Source organism: Zea mays, chromosome 2, assembly GCF_902167145.1.
Source record: "Zea mays cultivar B73 chromosome 2, Zm-B73-REFERENCE-NAM-5.0, whole genome shotgun sequence".
NCBI lineage: Eukaryota > Viridiplantae > Streptophyta > Magnoliopsida > Poales > Poaceae > Zea > Zea mays.
In genome coordinates, this window is record NC_050097.1 from 68,582,037 (window position 1) to 68,600,492 (window position 18,456).

The following is an 18,456-nucleotide window of genomic DNA, read 5'->3' on the forward strand; positions in this document are numbered from 1 at the left end:
CGAACGTGAGTTACTTATCGCAGAAGATGATGAGTGAGGTATCCGTATCCCGGAGGCGTAGGAGTCCCTCGGCTCGGTCAGCCTTGGCTGCTTACGTGTACTCCGTCGTTTTCAGGATCCACTTTCGAAGTAGTCGAAAAGCACGAAAGACATTCTGGCAGAAAGGATCTTTTTTCGAGGAAAATTTCGACGCAGAGGGGGTTCCCCCCTTTTAGCCCCCGAGGGAGGGTCGGGCTTTGCCGAGGCAAGGCTGACCCTTCCTTGATGACTAAACTTTGCATGGAAGCGAGGTATATGAACAACTTGAAAACATCTTAAGGGTAGAAGCGACGTAGCTGTTGGATGTTCCAAGCGTTGTTGTAGACCTCGCCTTGACTGTTGGCCAGCTTGTACGTTCCGGGCTTCAAAACTTTGGCGATGACGAACGGCCCTTCCCAGGGAGGCGTGAGCTTGTGCCGCCCTCGGGCATCCTGTCATAGCCGAAGCACCAGGTCGCCCACCTGGAGGTCTCGGGACCGGACCCCTCGGGCGTGGTAGCGTCGCAGGGACTACTGGTACCGTGCCGAGTGTAGTAAGGCCTTGTCCCGAGCCTCTTCCAGCTGGTCCAGTGAGTCTTCTCGACTAGCTTGGTTGCTTTGATCGGCATAGGCCCTCGTCCTCGGGGAACCGTATTCTAAGTCTGTGGGCAAGATGGCCTCGGCCCCATATACTAGAAAGAACGGTGTGAAGCCCGTGGCTCGGCTCGGCGTTGTCCTCGGGCTCCAGACCACCGAGGGGAGTTCCTTCATCCATCGCTTGCCGAACTTGTTGAGGTCGTTGTAGATCCGAGGCTTGAGTCCTTGTAGAACCATGCCGTTGGCACGCTCTACTTGCCCATTCGTCATGGGGTGAGCCACGGCGGCCCAGTCCACCCGGATGTGGTGATCCTCGCAGAAGTCCAGGAACTTTCTGCCGGTGAACTGGGTGCCGTTGTCGGCGATAATGGAGTTCGGGACCCCGAAGCGATGGATGATGTTGGTGAAGAACGCCACCGCCTGCTCGGACCTGATGCTGTTTAGGGGGTCGGACCTCAATCCACTTGGAGAATTTGTCGATGGCGACCAATAGGTGCGTGTAGCCCCCGGGTGCCTTCTGCAAGGGGCCGACGAGGTCCAGACCCCACACAGCAAAAGGCCAGGTGATGGGTATGGTCTGCAGGGCCTGAGCGGGCAGGTGGGTCTGCCTCGCATAGAACTGACACCCTTCGCAGGTGCGGACAATTCTAGTGGCGTCGGCCACCGCCGTCGGCCAGTAGAAACCTTGCCGGAAGGCGTTTCCGACAAGGGCTCGAGGTGCTGTGTGGTGGCCGCAAGCCCCCGAGTGTATCTCTTGTAGGAGTTCCTGACCTTCGGCGATGGAAATGCATCGCTGGAGGATGCCCGAGGGGCTGCGGTGGTAGAGCTCCTTCCCATCTCCCAGCAAGACGAACGACTTGGCGCGTCACGCCAACCGCCGAGCCTCAGCTCGGTCGAGGGGTAGCTCTCCTCGGTGGAGATATTTCAGGTACGGGGTCTGCCAGTTTTGATTAGGCATGACCCCGCTTCGCTCCTCCTCGACGCGCAGTGTCTCGCCCTCGGGGGCCGAGGGTACCTCGGGCTGAACCGAGGATGCCTCGGGCCGAGCCGAGGGTGCCTCGGGCTGGGCCGAGGGTGCCTCGGGCTCGGGCGTGTCGTCGATCTTGACGGAGGGTTGATGCAGGTCTCGAGAGAAGACTTCCGGGGGAACCGTTGTTCGCCGCGAGGCTATTTTAGCCAGCTCGTCCGCAGTCTCGTAGCGCCGGGCAATGTGGTTGAGCTCGAGCCCGTAGAACTTGTCTTCCAGGCGCCGAACCTCATCACAGTAGGCCTCCATCTTCGGGTCGCGGCAGTGGGAGTTCTTCATGACTTGGTCGATGACGAGCTGCGAGTCACCGCGAGCGTCGAGGCGTCAGACCCCTAACTCGATGGCGATGCGCAACCCGTTGACCAGGGCCTCGTACTCAGCCACATTGTTGGACGCCGAGAAGTGGAGGTGTAGCACGTAGTGTAGATGCTTTCCGAGGGGCGAGATGAAGAGCAAGCCCGCGCCCGCTCCTGTCTTCATCAGTGACCCGTCGAAGAACATGGTCCAGAGTTCCGGCTGGATCGGATCTGTTGGGAGCTGGGTGTCGACCCATTCAGCCACGAAGTCCGCCAAGACCTGGGACTTGATGGCCTTCCGAGGGGCGAACGAGATTGTTTCGCCCATAATTTCCATCGCCCACTTTGCAATCCTACCCGGGGCCTCTCGGCACTGGATGATCTCCCCCAGGGGGAAGGATGACACCACAGTTACCGGATGAGACTCGAAGTAGTGTCGCAACTTCCGTCGCGTTAGGATCACCGCGTACAGCAGCTTCTGAACTTGTGGGTAGCGAATCTTGGTTTCGGACAGTACCTCGCTGATGAAGTAGACTGGCCTCTGAACGGGCAATGCATGCCCCTCTTCTCGTCTCTCGACCACAATCGCGGCGCTAACCACCTGAGTGGTCGCGGCGACGTAGATCAAGAGGGCTTCTCCGGCAGCGGGGGCACCAAGATGGGCGCGTTCGTGAGGAGCGCCTTCAGGTTCCCGAGGGCTTCCTCGGCCTCAGGGGTCCAAGTGAAGCACTCGGCCTTCCTTAAGAGGTGGTACAGAGGAAGACCTCTTTCGCCGAGGTGCGAGATGAAGCGGCTCAGAGCCGCAAGACATCCCATGACTCTCTGTACACCTTTCAAGTCCTTGATGGGCCCCATGCTAGTGATGGCTGCGATCTTCTCCGAGTTGGCTTCGATGCCCCGCTCGAAGACGATGAACCCTAAGAGCATGCCTCGGGGCACCTCGAAGACACACTTTTCGGGATTGAGCTTCACGCCTTTCGCCTTGAGACACTGGAATGTCACTTCAAGGTCGGAAAGGAGGTCGGAGGCTTTCCTCGTCTTGACTACGATGTCATCGACGTAGGCCTCGACCGTCCGGCCAATGTGTTCGCCGAACACATGGTTCATGCACCGCTGGTACGTCGCGCCCGCATTCCTCAAGCCGAACGGCATGGTGACATAGCAGTACATGCCGAAGGGTGTGATGAAAGAAGTCGCGAGCTGGTCGGACTCTTTCATCCTGATTTGGTGATACCCTGAATAGGCATCGAGGAAAGACAGGGTTTCGCACCCAGCAGTGGAATCCACGATCTGATCGATGTGAGGCAGAGGGTAGGGAACCTTCGGACATGCTTTGTTTAGACCAGTGTAGTCTACACACATCCACCATTTCCCTCCTTTCTTTCTCACAAGCACAGGGTTGGCAAGCCATTCGGGATGAAATACCTCTTTGATGAACCCTGCTGCCATTAGCTTGTGGATCTCCTCGCCTATGGCTCTGCGCTTTTCTTCGTCGAATCGGCGCAGAGCCTGCTTGACGGGTCGGGCCCCGGCTCGGATATCCAGCGAGTGCTCGGCGACATCCCTCAGTATGTCGGGCATGTCCGAGGGACTCCACGCGAAAACGTTGGCGTTTGCGCGGAGAAAGTCGACGAACACTGCTTCCTATTTGGGATCGAGCTCGGAGCCGATCTGGATCTGCTTGGAGGCGTCGCTGCTGGGGTCGAGGGGGACGGACTTAACCGTCTCCGCTGGCTTGAAGTTGCCGGCGTGACGCTTCACGTCCGGCACCTCCTTAGAGAGGCTTTCCAGGTCGACGATGAGGGCCTCGGACTCGGCGAGGGCCTCGGCGTACTCCACGCACTCCACGTCGCATTCGAACGCGTGTTTGTACGTGGGGCCAACGGTGATGACCCCGTTGGGGCCCGACATCTTGAGCTTGAGGTAGGTGTAGTTGGGGACGGCCATGAACTTCGCATAGCATGGCCTCCCCAGTACCGCGTGGTAGGTTCCTCGGAACCCGACCACCTCGAACGTGAGGGTCTCCCTTCGGAAGTTGGAGGGCGTTCCGAAGCAGACGGGAAGGTCGAGTTGTCCGAGGGGCTAGACGCGCTTCCCGGGGATGATCCCGTGGAAAGGCGCAGCGCCTGCCCGGACCGAGGACAGATCGACAAGCACGAGCCCGAGGGTCTCGGCGTAGATGATGTTGAGGCTGCTGCCTCCGTCCATGAGGACCTTGGTGAGCCTGACGTCGCCGATGACGGGGTCGACAACGAGCGGGTATTTCCCCGGGCTCGGCACGTGATCGGGGTGGTCGGCTTGGTCGAAGGTGATGGGCTTGTCGGACCAGTCTAGGTAGACTGGCGCCGCCACCTTCATCGAACAAACCTCCTGACGCTCTTGCTTGCGGTGCCGAGCCGAGGCGTTCGCCGCTTGCCCTCCGTATATCATGAAGTAGTCACGGACCTCGGGGAACTCTCCTGCCTGGTGATCTTCCTTCTTGTCGTCGTCGCGAGCCCTGCCACCCTCCGCGGGTGGCCTGGCCCTGTGGAAGTGGCGCCGAAGCATAGCACACTCCTCAAGGGTATGCTTGATGGGCCCCTGATGATAGGGGCACGGCTCCTTGAGCATCTTGTCGAAGAGGTTGGCACCTCCGGGGGGTTTCCGAGGGTTCTTGTACTCGGCGGCGGCGACAAGGTCCACGTCGGCGGCGTCGCGTTTCGCTTGCGACTTCTTCTTGCCCTTCTTCTTGGCGCCGCGCTGAGTTGACGCCTCGGGGGCATCTTCCGGTGGGCGGCCCTGGGGCTGCTTGTCCTTCCGGAAGATGGCCTCAACCGCCTCCTGGCCAGAGGCGAACTTGGTGGTGATGTCCATCAGCTCGCTCGCCCTGGTGGGGGTCTTGCGACCCAGCTTGCTCACTAGGTCGCGGCAGGTGGTGCCGGCGAGGAACGCGTCGATGACATCTGAATCGGTGATGTTGGGCAGCTCGGTGCGCTGCTTCGAGAATCGCCGGATGTAGTCCCGGAGAGACTCTCCCGGGTGCTGTCGGCAGCTTCGGAGATCCCAGGAATTTCCAGGGCGCACGTATGTGCCCTGGAAATTGCCGGCAAAGGCTTGGACCAGGTCGTCCCAGTTGGAGATCTGCCCCGGAGGCAGGTGCTCCAACCAGGTGTGAGCGGTGTCGGAGAGGAACAGGGGGAGGTTGCGGATGATGAGGTTGTCATCGTCCGTTCCACCCAGTTGGCAGGCCAGCCGGTAGTCCACGAGCCACAGTTCGGGTCTCGTCTCCCCCGAGTACTTTGTGATAGTAGTCGGGGGTCGGAACCGGGTCGGGAACGGCGCCCGTCGTATGGCACGGCTGAAGGACTGCGGACCGGGTGGTTCGGGCGAGGGACTCCGATCCTCCCCGCTGTCGTAGCATCCTCCACGCCTGGGGTGGTAGCCTCGGCGCACCCTCTCGTCGAGGTGGGCCCGACGGTCGCGGTGATGGTGCTCGTTGCCGAGGCGACCCGGGGCCGCAGGCGCTGTGTTGCGCGTGCGCCCGGTGTGGACCGAGGCTTCCCGCATGAATCAGGAAGTCGCGGCACGATGTTCTGAGGGGTACCCCTGCCTCCGGGTGGCGGAGCTCTCGGCCCGTCGGACCACGGCGCCCTCCAAGAGATCCTTGAGCTCTCCCTAGTTTCGCCGCCCCTCGGTGGTTGATGGCTTTGGCATCGCGCGGAGAAGCATTGCTGCTGCAGCCAGGTTCTGGCCGACCCCACTCTTGGTCGATGGGCGGTGATGAAGTCACGTCAGGGACTGACTGCACCGTCGTCTCAGGTACGAGGGTGACGCGCAGCAAGCCTTTCGCGAGCGTGCTGGCGTCGTCCGTTTGCTCGGAATTGGCGTGTCGCGGGGAGACGGCGCTCGTCTTTGTCTCAAACGCGAGGTCGATGCCCGACGCGCCCCTTGTTGGGGCGCCGGCGCCGTCGACTTGCTCGACAGCCGACGAGGGGCCGCCTCCTGCTTGGCCTTGGTTGCCCCGCCTCCTCCTCCGTCGGCGGGGGAGAGGGCGGGGTGAGCTTGAATGTTGTTCTTCCACCACACGGGGAAGACGTCGTCGATTCCGCCGCCGGCGGGCGGGCTGTCGGCCGCCATTGTCGCTGTCGCACGGCGGGGGAAGGAGTATCATGTCGTAGCTGCCGTCGAGGGACATGAACTCAAGACTCCCGAAACGGAGCACCGTCCCGGGCTGAAAAGGTTGCTGGAGACTGCCCATCTGGAGCTTGACGGGAAGCTGTTCGTCAACACGCAGCAGGCCCCTACCTAGCGCGCCAACTGTCGGCGTTTCGAGACCGGGGGGGCCCTGGGCCGACGAGTGAGATGTCACCGCGTGCCCCAGCCTAGATGGGTCGGCGCGAGGCCGAGCGCGAAGGGGGAAGAAAGGCAGCCGGAGACGGGCGTGAGAGAGGTGGAAATCCCGCGGCCTTCGTGTTCGTCCCGCGCCCAGGTCGGGTGCGCTTGCAGTAGGGGTTACAAGCGTCCACGCGGGAGGGGGAGCGAGCGGCCTCACGCGAGCGCCTGTCCCGTCCTCTTCCCCGCGCGGCCAACCCTCTGTAAGAGGGCCCTGGTCCTTCCTTTTATAGGCGTAAGGAGAGGATCCAGGTGTACAATGGGGGGTGTAGCAGAGTGCTACGTGTCTAGCGGAGGAGAGCTAGCGCCCTAAGTACATGCCATCGTGGCAGTCGGAGAGGTTTTGGCACCCGGTTCGTGTGGTGTCGTGGGTGTCGGAGGAGCGCTGGAGCCTGGCGGAAGGACAGCTGTTGGGGCTGTCGAGTCCTTGCTGACGTCCTCTTGCTTCCATAAGGGGGCTGAGAGCCACCGTCGTCACAGGCCGTGCGGGGCGCCATCATTGCCTATCTGGCGGAGCGAGCCAGATGGGACGCCGGTCTTGTTCCCCGTAGCCTGAGTCAGCTTGGGGTAGGGTAATGATGGCGCCTCCTGTCGACGTGGTCGGTCTGCGCCCTAGGTTGGGCGATGTGGAGGCTCCTCCGAGGTCGAGGTCGAGTCTGTCTTCCGTGGCCGTGGTCGAGTCCGAGCCCTTGGGTCGAGCGAGGCGGAGACTGTCGACTGAGGCCAGGGCTGAGTCCGAGCCCTGGGGTCGGGCGAAGCGGAGTTCGTCGTCTTCTGGGGTTGAGCCCAAGTCCGAGCCCTGGGTCGGGCGGAGCGGAGATCGTCGTCTTCTGGGGCTGAGCCCAAGTCCGAGCCCTGGGTCGGGCGGAGCGGAGTTCGCCGTCTTCTAGGGCTGAGCCCAAGTCCGAGCCCTGGGTCGGGCGGAGCGGAGTTCGCCGTCTTCTGGGACTGAGCCCGAGTCCGAGCCCTGGGTCGGGTGGAGCGGAGTTCTCCGTCTTCCGGGGCTGAGCCCGAGTCTGAGCCCTGAGTCGGGCGGAGCGGAGTTCGCCGTCTTCCGGGGCTGAGCCCGAGTCCGAGCCCTGGGTCGGGCGGAGCGGAGCTTCCTATGGTGCCTGAGGTCTGGACTGACTGCCTGTCAGCCTCACTCAGTCGAGCGGCACAGTAGTCGGAGCGGCGCAGGCGGCGCTGTCCTTCTGTCAGGCCGGTCAGTGGAGCGGTGAAGTGACTGCGGTCACTTCGGCTCTGTCGACTGGAGGACGCGTGTCAGTATAAAGGTGTCAGGCCACCTTTGCATTAAATGCTCCTGCGATCTGGTCGGTTGGCGCGGCGATTTGGTCAGGGTTGCTTCTTGGCGAAGACAGGGCCTCGGGCGAGCCGTAAGTATGTTCGTCGCTAGAGGGGGGCCTCGGGCGAGACGGAGAACCTCCGGGGTCGGCTGCCCTTGTCCGAGGCTAGGCTCGGGTGAGGCGTGATCGAGTCCCTCGAATGGACCGATCCCTGACTTAATCGCACCCATCAGGCCTTTGCAGCTTTATGCTGATGGGGGTTACCAGTTGTGAATTAGGAGACTTGAGGGTACCCCTAATTATGGTCCCCGACAATAAGCAAACTCCACGTGTGGCAAACATTCCTCCCAATCCTTCAAGTTCTTCTTTACCATTGTTCGCAGCAGCATTGACAATGTACGATTCACCATTTTAGTTTATCCATCAGTTTGGGGGTGGCATGTTGTGGAGAACAAAAGTTTAGTCCCAAGCTTTGCCCACAATGTTTTCGAAAAATAGCTCACAAACTTCAGATCACGGTCAGATACGATGGTCTTGGGCACTCCATGTAGCCTCAAGATTTCTCTGAAAAACAAATTGGCAACATGTGAAGCATCGTCGCTCTTGTTGCATGGGATAAAATGAGCCATTTTTGAAAATCTATCAACCACAACAAAAATTGAGTCTCTCTTTTTTCGAGTCATCGGCAGTCCTAAAACAAAATCCATGCTTATGTCTTCCCAAGGAATTTTAGGAGCGGGTAAAGGAGTATATACACCATGAGGGTTCAATTTTGACTTAGCTTTGTGACAGGTGACACAACGCTCCACAAATCTGATGACGTCTCTCCTCATCTTGGGCCAATAGAAATGATCACTGAGTATTTCATAAGTCTTCTTTTGTCCAAAATGACCTGTTACACCGCCTCCATGTGACTCCTGCAATAAAAGCAATCTAACCGAAGAATTTGGTACACAAAATTTGTTAGCTCTAAACAAAAATCCATCATGTATATGATATTTTCCCAACCTTTTCCATCTTTACAATGATTGTATGGTTCTGAAAATTCAGGATCATCATTATACATTTCTTTCAAATTTTCGAGACCCAAAACTTTTACCTCTAGTTGGTTCAACAACACATTCCTTCGAGACAAGGCATCAGCGACCACATTGTCCTTACCTTTCTTATATTTCACAATGTATGGAAATGTTTCGATAAACTCAACCCATTTGGCATGGCGACGGTTCAGTTTGGCTTGCCCTTTCAAATACTTCAAAGCTTCATGATCGGAATGAATAACAAACTCTTTTGGCCATAAGTAGTGCTGCCATGTTTCAAGCGCTCGGACCAAAGCATACAATTCTTTGTCATACACAGAATAATTTAATTGAGCACCTCCCAATTTTTCACTAAAATATGCTATAGGTTTTCCTTGTTGCATTAAAACTCCTCCTATCCCAATCCCACTAGCATCACATTCAACTTCAAATGTTTTAGTGAAATCAGGAAGAATAAGTACAGGTGCTTCAGTCAAACGTTTCTTCAATTCTTGAAAAGCATCTTCTTTTGAGTTTCCTAATTTAAATTCAACACCTTTCTTTGTCAATTCATTTAAAGGGGAAGCGATGGTACTGAAATATCGCACAAATCTTCTATAAAAACCAGCAAGACCATGAAAACTTCTTACTTGACTTACATTCGTTGGAGCTGGCCAATCCTTGATGGCTTTCACCTTGGATTCATCCACCTCTATTCCTTTTGCTGAAACAACAAAGCCAAGAAACACAACATGGTCTTTGCAAAAACTGCACTTCTCAAGATTAGCAAATAATTTCTCCTTTCTAAGCTCATCTAAAACTTGTCGAATGTGTTTCACATGTTCATCAAAAAACTTGCTGTAAATTAGAATATCATCGAAGTAGACAACAACAAATTTTCCAATGAAAGTTCTTAAGACATGGTTCATTAATCTCATAAAAGTACTAGGAGCATTAGTCAACCCAAAGGGCATCACTAACCATTCATACAACCCAAATTTTGTTTTAAATGCAGTCTTCCATTCATCTCCGGTTTTCATTCTTATTTGATGGTATCCACTTCTCAAATCAATTTTAGTAAAAATGGTGGAACCACTTAATTCATCAAGCATATCATCTAGCCGTGGAATAGGATGGCGATAGCGAACGGTAATATTATTTATAGCTCTACAATCAACACACATCCTCCAAGATCCATCTTTCTTAGGTACTAAAATCACAGGAACAACACAAGGGCTTAAGCTTTCACGAACAAAACCTTTATCAAGAAGTTCTTGCACTTGCCTTTGTATTTCCTTAGTTTCTTCCGGATTGGTTCGATATGGTGGACGGTTAGGAAGTGTAGCCCCTGGAATAAGATCGATTTGATGCTTAATCCCTCAAATTGGAGGTAGTCCAGCCGGTGTTTCTTGTGGAAACACGTCTTCAAAGTCCTGCAAAAGATCAGCCACAACACTAGGAAGAGATGATATGTCGTTAGGAGAAATCAAAACATCTTTGTTCACAAGTACAAAGAGTACTTGATATGGGTTGTCCCTCACTTCTCTCAGCTCGGATTTTGTGGCTAGCATAACTAGATGTTCTCCCTCTTCCTTTTATCTCTTGAATTTGGCTTGTAGCACTCGCTCACCGAATTGTGGATGGCACTCAATTTCTTTTGCTCTTCTCCTCCTCTACTTGCTGCACTAATTTCAGTTTTCTATTGTAAATGTTCAGCCATGATTTGTTGAGGGGTCATAGGCTTGAGTACAAACTTTCTCTCTTTCAGATCTAGCGTGTATTGATTTGTTCTTCCATAATGCTGAGAATATCGGTCATATTGCCAAGGTCTTCCTAGCAGCATGTGACACACAGACATGGGTGCAACATCGCACTCCACTGTGTCAACATACTCTCCAATCTTGAACGGAACTTTCACCTTATAACCAATCTTAATATCTCCCGATTCATTCAACCATTGGACATGATATGGATGAGGGTGTCGCTGCAACTTCAAACCAAGCTTTTCAACCATCTCACGACTTGCAAGATTATGGCAGCTCCCTCCATCAATGATCACCATTACTACTTTGTCTTGCACTTTTGCTCGCGTTTGAAAAAGATTATGTCGCTGTCCAATTTCAGCTTCTTTCATTTGAACACTCAAGATTTGTGTAACCACAAGAGTAGTACCATGCTCAAATTCACATCCCGTATGTTCTTCAAATTTATCAATGTCATCTTCATTTCCTGCTTCAGCTTCCTCTTCACTAGCTGATGTATATTCTCCATCATCAGTCACAAGGATCACACGATTATTTGGACACTCCTTTATGACATGACCACGACCTCCACACTTGAAGCACTGAATACCACTACTCTTGGCTGTTGAACCCACTGATGTTGAAGTGGATGTTGCTGGTTTATAACTCGTGTTTGGAGCAGCATCGTTCTTTCCACTAGAATTGCCTTGAATATTGGATTGCAAGCCTCCAGTTGAACCTTTTGTCGCTGAGGATGCAGCAGTAAACCTTGAGATCGATTTGCTTCCTCCAGTCATGGTTCGTGCACCATATGACAAGGGCTTGCTGCTCTTAGCATCTTGTTGCAGCTGGCGTTCAGCTTTGGTGGCTTGATGTACCAAATCAATAAGACTTTGGTACGGCTGAAACTCAACAATACGTTGAATGTTGCGGTGTAACCCAGCCATGAAACGTGCAATGGTTTGCTCTTCGTCTTCATACACATTGGCTCTAATCATGGCCTTCTCCATCTCCTTATAATACTCCTCAACAGAGAAACTTCCTTGCCTCAAATTCTGCAATTTATCAAAAAGATTACGCCGATAATGCTTCGGCACAAAACGAATTCTCATTTCTCGCTTCATCTCTTGCCAAGTAATAATAAGGTCATCTCCATCTTCTTCACGATCACGAAGAAGTTGCTCCCACCAAATCAGAGCATATCCTTCAAACTCAAGAGATGCCATTGCAAGTTTCTTCTCCTCTGAATAATTATGTAGGCAGAAGATTTTCTCCACCTTTAATTCCCATGTGAAATAATCTTCAGGATCAGATCTACCATCAAATTTTGGCATGGTAAACTTAAGTTTCCCAAATCTCTCTTCTTGGTTGACGCCTCTATGATGACAACGACCATAGCGATGTTGGGACTGATCATCATCATTCCCAAATTCAGATTCCTCATTGTCATCATTTCTTCGATTCCGGCCTCTTCCTCTACCACGTGCAGCACCTTGATTTCTCCTCCCATGTTCACTTGCCCTTCTAGAATAATTTCCTTCACCTTCTTCCCCATCTTCATCATGGTCTCTTACACTGTCAGGGAGTCGACGACGACCTCTGATTTCAGCCATAAGTGTCTGAAGATCTTGTGCCAACAGATCTTGCTTGGCTTCTATGCTTTGTTTGAGCTCATTGAATTGTATCATGGTGACACATTCTTCAATCTCAATGTTGGGATCCATCTTCCTGCGAAATTAGCAGCGACAAGGCAACAAATATAGGTGGAATATGAAGCTATATAGAATCTCTCAACCTGACCACTCTTACCAACCAAGGCTCTTATGAATTTCCTGCGGGTTGCAAGAAAATGTGTGGTGGTAACAAGAAAGTGGTGGTTAAGCGAATACAAGACCAGAGTACCGATTACGATGGCTTATATGTGGAGCTTGGTGGGGAATAATAAACAAGGGATGCAATCTGAATCCTAGTTGTTGTAAAGTTAAATAACCATCCAACTAGAAGTTCCCTGCTTAGTGCTGACCACAAGATACGAGTGATGTAAATAGATCAAACACACGCGCAAGAAATTTCAAATTTGATGCAGACAAGGAGTATGATTGGAATGCAAGTGTTGCAATCAGATCCAACAAAAATTTTGCACCAAATGACAATAGCAAACTGGTTGAACAACTTGATAAAAGTTTCAGCACTTGTGCACATAAACAAATTGATTGTTCTACTTTTCTTTCACAATCTTGTTCAACACTTTTTTTGGCACTTTTTTATACTCTTTTTTTATAGAACTAAACACAGAGATCTGATATGATATTGCACACTTTATAATAATTAACAAAGAACTCAACCAGCAGCTATAACTTAAATAGGATCAAAGTTAACGCGAAGGAAATGATGAGGTTTTTTTTCAGGATTTTCTTTTTGTGGATATTTTCAGATATATATAAGAGGCTCAAAGGGAACACAAAGGATAGAGTGACCAGCAACTAAACAAAGATTCTAAGGACTGAAACTTAACAAAACTCACTGGAACAACAGATTGAAACAAAGGGCTATGGCAAAAATATTTTATGGCTTTTTGGTGGATAGGACGAACACAAAATATATGTAGCTAAGGGTAAAGAATCCTACCGTGGCAACTGAGGCTTTGATATCAGATGATGTGTCACGATGCCCGATCTTCACGATGTAGGATCAATCTTTAGATAACTAGCTTCAAAGAAGCCAAGATAACTTGCTGCAAGCAGCGATAACTAGTGCAACCTGACAAATAAAACTCGAAGCCAACCACCGTCTTTAACCGGCAGCCTCAATCGAAGATTCACCCAACCACACTCTCAAAGAACCAACCAACACAAACTATAATCAATCGAGGAGACCTCGAAGGGAGTAGGAGCACCACTTGGGAGCGGATGAAGTCGCCGCTTCTGCAATCCCGCGAAGGAATTCACAAGAGCAAAGGGGTAGAGATCACTCTCAATATTTGTTAGCACACAGCTGAACAAAGGGGGTTCTGTTTTAGATTATCAAAAGCTGTCTTACATCATAGACATAGGGGGTATTTATACTATTAACAACCAGCCTTAGAGAGGTATAAACACAAAACAAAAGTATTTTCACGTGCTAATGTGAAGGAGCCTCTTCGGGAGATCTGCAGAGCTGATTTCCGTGTGGCTGTTTGACTTCTGCGCAACCTTCAGTATTTGGACAATAACTTCTTCTAGGAATCTTCAAATGATGTGGGGCTCGATGCGTTGGAAAGCTGACTTGATAAGCTTTCTCACCATGTATAGCATGCTTAATGAAACTTCGTAGAATGATGCAGTTTAATACTAAAACTTGGTCATCAAGCAGACTGTTGACCTTCTGACCAGTCAGCACTAAAGTAGGTCGGCTGCCTTTATGGTAGATTTGATTAAGTCGGTCTTAGAAGCATTGGAAACTAGACTTCAAGAGCTTTCCAAAAAGTACTTATGGGCCTTCATAGCTTTTGGGAATCAAAAGATATGACTGTTTCTTCTGGACGGTTCTGTAGCGCTGGACTGACTCGGACATAGCTCTTCTTGCTGATTCGCCCTTGATATGTTTTGTCCTTCCTCCTAAGTAATATCAACATACACGACTTAGGTAGCATAAAGTTCTCATTTGTGTTTAATTGAAATTCATAAAGTAGCGCGTGCACCTCTTGTTGTAGCTTCTTAGCTCGGCTACGTGTAATTGGTCCTTCAAAAACTTGGGTTGGTGATGATGTTGGTTGTACTTGAGTTGATGTAGTATGACTTGGGGGTTGTAACGTGTTGCTTAATGGCGTGGTCATATCAATGAGGTCCAGCACTGTTCACAATTTTTCTTTTTCTTTTTCTACCAGAGCTAAAGAAACTGTAGAAAATTGTAGAAAAATCCTAAAAATGTAAGACCAATTTTTCTAGATTCCTAATTTCCCATAGTATTTATTAAAAATAGTTTCATGATTTTTAGGTCAAATAGGGAAATTTGGAGCATTTAAAATAGCTTAAAACATTGGTTCTGGATTTTTAGAAAATAGATAGTAATTCCAAAAATGCCCAAACTTTTTATTTGAACTCTAAACATTATTTAGAAGCATTGGGTAGAGTTTGATTTGATTTAGACCTTGTTTGATAACTAGAACCCAAAACCGTACCCCCTGCTCTTTGAACTTCACTTTTGACTCCGGAAACCCTAGGTTCTCGGAGTTCCGTGAAGGAAAGTTGTATTCAAGACTTTAGATAATAAACTCTTATTATCATTGCACTCTCATGAGCATTACATGGCATTCATTCTTATATATATATATGGTTATATTTAGAAAACGAGGAAGAAGTTGAAGTAGAAGAGAAGACTTCACCGCCACCACCTGCGGAACATCAGGCAGGAAATTGTTTTTACTTTGTCATCTGCGGATCCGAGCCTGACTCACCTATAAACGAAGGCAAGCCCCGGTGCATTTGCCACCTCCTTGTGTTTTAAAAATCTTTTTCACTTGCTTGATGCATTAGGTGATAGGAGTTGATTGCTAAAACAATTCTTGCATTACCTTCCTTGGATTTGATTACCTTCCTTGAAATCCCTGTTTTACAAAAAGATTTTTGATGCTTAGCCTTGCTTTAGAAAAACAAAATGTTTTCTTTTTACAAAAGATGATGTGGCAAAAGTGGGTGGGATGTTTTCGAAAATAAAACTTGATGGTGGATCCATCATGGCCGTGATGGGTTCAACATCGGAAAAGATGTACCTCTGCCAGGTACCAAACTTTGGGTTGAAATGATTAAGCTGAGACCGGGCGGGTGACTTGCATGAGAAGAGAGTCTCGGTGTAGTGTCTCCATCTGAGTCGATTAAGGACCGTGTCGATGTAGGCCTGCTGACCGAGGACCCTTTAACTGGTCACATGCCTCGTCATGGGTAAGCTTTGCCTCGGGCAGGACTAAGGCCAGAATAAGATAACACGCAATGGGAGTGGAGCGATGGCTAGAGTAGCGTGTACCCTCCGTGGCAAGAGGCTGGACGGTGGTGTATCTGTGCTCTCGGTTGACGTGAACCTGATCTGGTCTTAAGAACCCCGGTGGCGGGTTGACATATGCAAGGGTTAACTGCTACATATGTCGTGTGATTGGAGATCCTCAGCTAAGTATAATCGATTCGGATCGCCGTACCTCCGCGGTTATGGAGACTTGGTCACTGACTTATACATAGAACTCCAATGAAGATGAAGGGATGATAAGAAATTGGCTAGTGCAGGTCAAGTGATTGAACTAGGGTAGAAAGAACTCTAGTTATAGGTAATCTTACTTAACTTGACAAATAAAACTGGATTTTTAAGGATCCACTTTTAGTAAGCATTTCTGCAAATAAGAGTCTTTGATTATTGAGAAACCTTACCTTGACTCCCTTATAACCAGCATACCCTTGAAAGTTAATCAGCTTCAAACAGAACTCCAACGCAAGATTGACATATGGGTCACGGATGGCGATAGAATCAATGAATTGAGAAGCGACGTCCGCCGCCTGCGAGATCAGCTCGCGGATCGAGATTTAGCGCTCGACTGGGCGGTTCATTCTCGTTCGCTTGCATGGGCTAAGGAGGCAAAAGCTCGAGCCCGAATAGAAGAGCTTAGCTCAGCCATTGATAACCTGCAGGCTTATTGCAATACTCTACATGAAGAAGTTCATGTACTGTATTCACAATTGCACCCTAGTGTACCTGCGGATCCTGTTGGGACAGAAGTCGGACCTTCTCATGTAACGGGAGAAGCTTTTGGTGGCGAATTGGACCTTTTCAGGCCCCCTCCCTCTATGAAGTTGGTCGATGAGTGGTCTCCTACGCCCGACAACGAGGCTACCCAGAGCAACAGGAAGCAGGAGTAGTATAGTGTAATAGTAGAAGTAGTAGTGATGTATAATAGGAAGTGTAATGCTGTTGTAAAATTCGAGTCTGTAACATTACTCCTTTTAGTAATGTAAAATGGGTGGTTTTCTTTGGCATATTATATCGTTTTCAAATGTTTGTTGCCACAGATGCCTTCCCGGACTCGTGCTCAGGATGGGGCTAGTACCTCCCGTGGGAGGGAGGCAACACCAAACCCACCTCCAGTACCCCCGACACTTGCTGAGGCTATCGCCGCCTTGGTGAATGCTACAGTAGATAATACCTATTTCCTACGGGATATGGCAGGTCAGTAACTCCAACAACAAGGCGGGCGGGGCTATCCGCAAGGCCCCCGTGAGACATCTTATTTGGACTTCTCCGAGACGCGCCCTCCGTTGTTCATCAAGGTAGAAGACCCTTTAGAGGTGTATGAATGGATCCGCGTCATTGAGCAGAAATTTGGACTTCTTCGGTGTTCCGAAACTCAGAAGCCCCTGTTCGCAGCTCAGCAATTGCGTGGCCCTGCCAGCACCTGGTGGGGAAACTTTGTGGCCGTTCAGCCGGCCGATCATCAGATCACCTGGGATGAATTCAAGCTGGCCTTCAGAGAGCATTACATACCGGAAGGGGTACTCCACATGAAACAGGAGGAATTCATGAAGTTGAAGCAAGGCAGAGATACTGTCACCTAGTATCTCAATAAATTTAATCACTTATCTTAGTATGCAATTGACCAAGTCAACACCGACATAAAGAAGAAGAACTGTTTCATGAGGGGTTTAAATGATTGGATGCAAAGGAAAATGGCTACCTGCATTGACCTCACATACGGAAGGGCTGTCAGCACAGCGCTGGCAGTTGAATCTAAATATACAAGTTCTAGAAAGTCCATGGGAAATGGAGGCAACAGGCCTAATCAGGGCCCCGAGAAAAGGCAACAGTTAGTTATCCGGCCTTTTAATCAGGGTCGTTCTTCATCACGTCCACCCTCCTTCCCATTCAAACAACTAGTGTTCATCCATCCCAATGCTGCCCCCACTGCAACAAGTCAGTCGGGTGCCCCTGGCACTCGATTCCCTGCCCTTCCCAGTTCGTCAGTAGGCTGCTTCAATTGCGGAAAATCTGGGCACTTTATTAAGGATTGCCCCTACCCGAAGCAGAATCGCCCAAACAATCAACAAGGTACTGGGAATTCTTCTCAAGCTAAGGGAAATGTGGGCAAGAACATAAAGAAGATGGGACGAATTTATTACACTCAAGTGGCCACCACACCGGATGGCGAACCGGTAATGATGGGTACGTTCCTTGTGGCCAATCATCCTGCAATTATTCTTTTTTATTTTGGTGCTTCACATACATTCATCAGCAAGAAATTTGTGGAGCAACATTGCATTCCATACCATGAATCAAGGGAAGGGTTTAGAATACATTCGCCTGGGGGACAACTCTTTACCAAAGAAGTGGCTTACCAAGTGCCCGTAACATTGGCCGGACGGGACTTTCCTACTAATATGATTGTTCTAAAAAGCCAAGACATAGATGTGATTTTGGGCATGAATTGGTTGGCCCAACATAAAGCAACCCTCAACACTGATCAGAGAACCATCAGGTTGAATCATAACCAAGAGGAAATTCTTTTGTCTATCCCCATTCTAGCTAAAACTACTGGCAGAATATATGAAGCCGTTATACCGGAGATCAAGGATATTCCGGTAGTATGTGAGTTCCCAGATGTTTTTCCAGAAGATTTGCTGGGATTGCCACCCGAAAGAGATGTAGAGTTTGTAATTGAGTTAAAGCCCGGTACAGCTCCCATTTCTAGAAGATCATACCGAATGCCTCCAAATGAGTTGGCAGAACTCAAGATTCAATTGCAAGATCTACTTGAGAAAGGATTCATCAGGCCAAGCTCGTCACCATGGGGTTGTCCGGCCATATTCGTCAAGAAGAAGGACCAAACATTACGGATGTGCGTGGATTATCGACCCCTGAATGAGGTCACTATCAAGAACAAGTACCCTCTTCCACGGATTGACATTTTATTTGATCAACTAACCGGAGCGAGGGTATTCTCCAAGATTGATCTCAGATTGGGCTATCATCAGATCCGTATTCGGCCCGAGGATATACCAAAGACCGCATTCACTACGCTGTATGGTTTATTTGAATACTTGGTAATGTCTTTCGGACTAACGAATGCTCCTGCCCACTTCACTTG